This window comes from Mesoplodon densirostris, chromosome 9, assembly GCF_025265405.1.
Source record: "Mesoplodon densirostris isolate mMesDen1 chromosome 9, mMesDen1 primary haplotype, whole genome shotgun sequence".
In the NCBI taxonomy this organism is placed as follows: Eukaryota; Metazoa; Chordata; class Mammalia; order Artiodactyla; family Ziphiidae; genus Mesoplodon; species Mesoplodon densirostris.
The window spans coordinates 98,669,492-98,676,526 of record NC_082669.1 but is presented as its reverse complement, the minus strand read 5'-3'; positions in this window follow the sequence as shown (position 1 = coordinate 98,676,526).

Sequence of the window (7,035 nt, the reverse complement as noted above, 5' to 3'; positions counted from 1 at the left end):
TCAAGAGCTATTTAAAAAGTGATTACTGACTTCACATTAATGATTTGAGCATTCAAAATTGTATATGTTATTTTGCTGTCATTTTTACCAGAGCTGAGGAAACAATTATCAATATAATAAATAAGGTGGGTAAAAAAAATAAGAAAAATAATAGTAATTGTTACTCTTTTCAACTATTCCTATATTGTGTCAGGATTTTTAATACTATGCAATTAAAAAAAGAAAATTTGATCTAGAGATTGCTATAACACTTAATATCCTAAAATTTGGGGGTTTATCAAAACATCCTCATTATTCTAATTAATTGACTTTATAATAATAAATATTACAAATTTGAATTTATAAATTGAATTATGTCAATTAAAAATAGCTTTTATTTCTCTTATATATTGGGGTCCCAAATTCAATTTTTTTTTTCCCCAAATGGGTTCTGCTGCTAAAAACAAGTCTGAAAAACACTACACTTGATAATGTCAGGGTCCTAGTTAAATACCCTTTTGGAGAGGATTGACCCAATCTCAGTAGACAAATCAGTTGAGGGAATTTCAGGGAATTTGGCTTCCCTTCTGGTCCAGGTAGAAGTGCCAGTAGTTTTAATCATCCCCCAAAGAAACTCTATTAACAGCCGTTCCTCATTTCCCCAAATCTCCCAAACCTAGGTAACCACTAATCTGCTTTCTGTCTTTATGGATTTGCCTATTCTGTACATTTTATATAAATGGAATCACATAATATATGATATATGACATTGAAAACAGAATGGATAAAGTGTTGGTATCTGATCCAAAGTTAGAAAAGAAATATTACAATTCTCCAAAATACAGAAAAGATATTTGCTCTGTGTCATAAGTTAGGTGAGAAAAGGCAAAAACTGTTCAAACTACTTTTTTTTTTTTTTGTGGTACGCAGGCCTCTCACTGTTGTGGCCTCTCCCGTTGCGGAGCACAGGCTCCGGACGCGCAGGCCCAGCGGCCATGGCTCACGGGCCCAGCCGCTCCGCGGCATGTGGGATCTTCCCAGACCGGGGCACGAACCCGTGTCCCCTGCATTGGCAGGCGGACCCTCAACCACTGCGCCACCAGGGAAGCCCCATTCTAATATTTTAAATGCATATTCTGTGTTTGTATTGCTCTAACACGGATAACATTGCTTAGAATACATGCCTCTAATTATGTAAATTGTATCATTACAGATCTCATCTTGTTTCTTATTCTTTTATATTTTTCTCTGTCAGCACTATGTTTTAAAGATCCATATTGCTATGTTTATAGTTAGCCTGTTGCTTCTTCTGGCTGCATTAGTACTCTGTGCATTTACCGTAGTTTTCTCATTCTCTCCCCTGCCATGGGCATCCAGATTGCTTCTGACATCCAACTACAACAAACAATGCTTCCATGAATATCCTTGTGCATGAAACCTTATGGACATGGATGGGGATTTCTTTGGGATAAATACTCAGATGTGGAATAGCTGAACCACAGGGTATTACAGACTTAATTTGGCCAAGTGCCAGATTGCTCTCCAAAATGGCTGTACTGGTAGAATACACTTCCATCAGCAGTTCATTAAGGCCAATATCCCCCAATTTTCCTAACAAGTATAAAATGAGCTCATTAATTTGTTTACAAAGATATATTTTAAATGAGTGTCCTATAGACAGCATATATAGTTGGGTCTTACATTTTTATCTAGTCTGACAATATCTGCCTTTTATTTTGAATTCTCAAACAAATTACATTAGATATAATTATGGATTTGATTGGGTTTGCATCTACCATCTTGCTATATGCTTTCTATTTGCTCCAAATGTTCTTTGATCCCTTTTTCTTTTTCTGCCTTTTGAATTTACTGAATATTTTTTATTACATTTATCTCTACTATTGACTTATTAGCTCTACACTTTTTTTTTTAATGGTTGCTCTAGAGTTTTCCTCATGCATGTTTAACATAAAACAGGCTATTGTCAAATAACTTCCTATTCAATATAAAAGCCTTATTATAATATACTTTCATTTCCCCACTGGGTAGCTAGTTGGCAGCTAGTATGGGGTCGGTCTGGATATTCTGTCCTTAAGAAGGCCAACTATGGGTATCTAAGAACTTCATTGGTTTATGGATTCTCCAGAAGAATTTGGGAGTTTAGTCATGGAGTACACACAATAGCTGTCTCTGTGTAATGTCTGCCTGGGTCCTTTGGTTAGCACCACCCTTCAGCTGCACCACTTTCCTCACAGGGATTTCTCAGCTTCCCCCTTTTGGTCAAATGAGCTCCAAGTGAAACAGGTTTGTCCATAACGGGTTAGGCTCTTCTTGATACAGTCTTATCAGTTGAGTGTCAGCTTGGGATAATGGGATGGCTGCACAGCAACATTTTCACACCTGGCTATTTTCACACCTGGTGGAGGAGGGCACAAAGGGATGAGGACAGCCACAGATATTAACAGAAAATTGGGAATGTAAAGGCTAGCAAGAAAAGCAGCTTCACTAAATTTAAATAAGCTGTTTTTGGTGTGCCTGTCTTGATGGAATATTTTAACTGTTATTTGGTTTATTATCAAAACTAAATTATGGATCACATATTGTAGTTTTTGAGACTTCTCGCCAGAGTAGAATCCTCATAGAAATCAGTGAAATCAGGACTTCCCTTGTGGTGCAATGGTTAAGAATCAAATCAAGACTCGTAATCAGGATATAGGATTTACACTTGAGCTTAGGTTTAATAATCATCTCACCTCCATTTCCTTACTCCTTTCATGTTAATCTTTTCTGTGGGCAACACTATCAATTTCCAACTGTTAAATTTGTTGTCCAACCTTCCAAAGTATTTAAAACAAAGCCTGATATAAAAACTTATCAAAAAGGATCTAAGACACTGGGTATCACTGATTTCTTTTTTTTTTTTAATTTTTATTTATTTATTTGGCTGTGTTGGGTCTTCGTTGATGCATGAAGGCTTTCTCTAGTTGTGACAAGCAGGTGCTACTCTTTGTTGTGGTGCACGGGCTTCTCATCGTGGTGGCTTCTCTTGTTGCAGAGCATAGGCTCTAGCTGCGCAGGCTTCAGTAGTTGTGGCACGTGGGCTCAGTAGTTGTGGCTCGCAGGCTCTAGAGCGCAGGCTCAGGAGTTGTGGCGCACGGGCTTAGTTGCTCTGTGGCATGTGGGATCTTCCTAGACCAGGGATCGAACCTGTGTCTCCTGTATTGGCAGGCAGATTCTTAACCAGTGCACCACCAGGGAAGTCCCCATAGAGATTTTGAGATAAGATCCCATTATCATTCGAGGGAGAGTAAGCTTCTTTGGAAGCTGGGCAGTATTGACTTTAAAATGTCATTAGCTTGCCTTTTTCTTCTTAGAGCTTTGAAAATGATGTGGACTTTTCAGTTAAATGTGAATACTTTGCATACATTTAAAAACTATTTTACCTGTAAAGTGAGCTTTCACTGTTATTGATATTTTCAGGTAGGAAAATGAAATCTTTGTTTTTATATCAGCATGTTAGTCTTTTGGCAAAAGACTGCTTAAATTCAACCAAAATATTTATTTATAAATAATCATTAAAAAATACATATCAAAGCTTGAAACAAAAAAATGAGATTCATTTGTAAATGTTCAAATGATTCACTAGGTAGGGGTTTCAGGGGTTTCATACTGACACATTAGTCTGTATGATTTATAGCATTGTAAGAATCCCTCTTATAAAGAATTACCTATTATAATTCAATTTATTTTGACACATAATTTTAATTTTATAATCTATTATGAATTGGCTTATTTGACCATTAAAATCAGTAGAGGAAATCTAGAAAACTCAAATTAATTAGCTTTTTTTATTAGAAAATAAACCCAAGAAAATATGCTAAATAGTTTTATACTGGTAAAATCAGAGAAAAGATAGCTATTTCTAAACCAAAAGATTAAACCAGTCTAATTTATCCAAGGTATCATCTTATTATATAAAACTTTTCCCTATATAACTATGTACCAGGTATTAAAATTTTTAAGTTTTTTAAAAACCATTTTTGCTCTTGACATATTTCCAAGTAACCAAGTAACCAGTTATCATAAGCTTCTCTTAAAACATTTTTTTCTGTTACTACCTTAGCAAGACATTTTTCCCCCTTAGAGACAGTACATATAAATCATAAAAAAGCAAAAAAAACCCTAGAAATCTTTGCATTTTTCTTCAGATTTATATTAATATTTGATATATTAATGTTGTTTCACTGGATAATTGGAATAAAAACTTGCTCCATTAAATTTTAATAACTCATAATCTGGTTTATTAATTCTTCCTGGAGGTGGATAAGATATATTTTTGGTCAAAAATTATAATATCGGAAATTTTACCAACTCTTGTGCAAGCTAGACTTGCAATGGTGACAAAGCAGGAGACTCTAATGTGGAAATGGCGTCACTATTAGGAATATTGATCAGTTAAAGAAACAAAGACAATTACGTATCAGCAGGACCCTTGAGGGAGAATCATTATTGGAATCTAAGTAGTTTTATAATTTTTTTCTATAGTAGCATAATCTCGCTTTTTTTTTTTTTTTTTCCCAGTTTCTATGTCCCTATGATAATGGCAATCTCCTCCCTTTAGTCTCTGGAGTAGGGCAACACCAAAACAAAAGGGTCCAGATGATTGCAACATGAATGATGGTCCATCCTGTTGCTGAAGGGCCACTACTATGTTGCTGCTAAGGTACTTTATAGTCTGCAGCTGGACCCCAAGGGGTGAGTCAGAGGCCTCAGGCCTCATCAAAACCTGGCAGAAGATGAGAAACTGCCTCACTGTGGCCTCCTCCTTGGCAGATAGGGAGCTGGTGAGAAACGGCCTGGTAGCAGCTCCTCACATGCCTCCAGCACACTTTTGTTTTCAGAGGACCCAGGATGTTCGGCCAAGACTCAGATCAGCTGCAGATCAAGCTTTGCCTAATTGCCTATGTGGATACGTGCAAGATCCTTAGGTATTAGCACAGAGATGTTCTTTAACATTACTCAGTTAAAAACCTGTGTTTAGGGACTTATCCCAAAGGAAATACATGTGAGGCATTCCTGGCAGGGTCTACCACCTGGTCAAAATGCAGTTTCCAGTTTAAAAAGCCTGGGAATGGAGGTGGAAATTGATGGTGCTAATAGTCAGGTGCAGCTGTGACTGATGACACCTGTGTATATGGGCCGTCCTTTTCATGCCACACACCTTTGAAGAATGCTCCTGGAATTTTGAACATCAGCAGTGCATTTGGAGCCTCGTAGCTATATGGTTCTGCCTCCTAGACTACCAATTGCTCAAGGCCGTTTTAGGCAAAACCCTGTTGCTGTCTTCTTTGGAGTTGGCTGGTGTAAACTGTGTTCTGCTCTTGTTTCTCAGTTTTCCATAGTTCACCTTAGAGTTTAACTTTTCTTTCAAAGGCTTCTTGCCCAGAAGGCAGGTGGAGCTGGCAAGAGGAGACAGCTGGTCTTATGGTTTCCATGATGATTGCTCATGTCACTGGCTTCTTTGCCTCCCTTATTAAAAGGAAACTACGAGCTTCTACCTGACATAGTCTTATAGGTGAGGACGAATCTCTTCCTCTACCCATCTTAGGTTCTCCAGTTGGAGCCCTGTAGATTGGACTGACAAAAGACAGATTAACAAGAGAAAAACAAACAGAAGTTTACAAACATGTCTATTCATGCATGTTACACATGGGAGTTCCCAGAGATGAGTAACTCAAAGGCTTGGTTAGAACTAGGTCTTACATAACTTCTTAACAAAGGAGCAATACATTTTTTGAGAAGTGACAAGACAAAAGAAAAGGACTTTGAGTCTAGGGGCAGCAAATTGTGGGAGGACAAATATATGGGAGACTAACAGAAGATAAGGTCTAGTTAGCAAAGTTTGTTATGTAAATTCCTCTGGTGCCATCTCCAGACTGATAAGGATCTAAAGTTGTCTCTAGCAGTTGAACTTTGTCCTTCCTGGTAGAGAGGGAGGAGGGACACTTTGTAAGTTTATTTCCTCCTTTTAGGCAAATCGGGGGAGGACAGAGATTTCTAATATCTGTTTCTTCTCAATTGTCTTCAGCACAAAATAATTCTTATGCCAATGTGGAGTATTTTGAGGTGGTAAAATCTGTTCTGCTTCAGTTATAATACACTGGTTCTCATACGGCCAAGGGTAGCCTTTAATCCTCCCGCTATTGTCACTTCTTCTCCGCCTCCCCCACTCCATAGCTTTATCCTGGAAGTAAATGCCAAAATCAGCTTTGCTCTTTTCTTTTTTAATGCTACCTTTTGTGTGTTTTTTTTTTTTTTTTTTTTTTTTTTTTCCTTTTGCGGTATGCGGGCCTCTCACTGTTGTGGCCTCCCCCGTCGCGGAGCACAGGCTCCGGACGCGCAGGCTCCGGACGCGCAGGCTCAGCGGCCATGGCTCACGGGCCCAGCCGCTCCGCGGCATATGGGATCCTCCCAGACCGGGGCACGAACCCGTATCCCCTGCATCGGCAGGCGGACTCTCAACCACTTGCGCCACCAGGGAGGCCCTTGTGTGTTTTTTTGAAGTTTCCCAGGTTGTGATCTGTTTCTCCAGTCTCAATATTGCATTACCTGCTCTCTTCTGGAACAGTATTCACTTTGATTAGAAAGAAATAGGTTTCAGCCTGAAGAACAAACATGGCGGGCTTCGCTGGTGGTGCAGTGGTTAAGAATCCGCCTGCCAGTGCAGGGGACACGGGTTCAAACCCTGGCCTGGGAAGATCCCAAATGCCACGGAGCAACTAAGCCGGTGCACCACAACTACTGAGCCTGAGCTCTATAGCCCACAAGCCACAACTACTGAGCCCACGTCCCACAACTACTGAAGCCTGCGCACCTAGAGCCCATGCTCCACAACTAGAGAAGCCACGACAATGAGAAGCCTGCGCGCTGCAACGAAGAGTAGCCCCTGCTCGTGGCAACTAGAGAAAGCCTGGGCACAGCAATGAGGACCCAACACAGCCAAAAATAAATAAATAAATAAATAAATTAAACAAACAAACATGGCTTTTGGGAGCC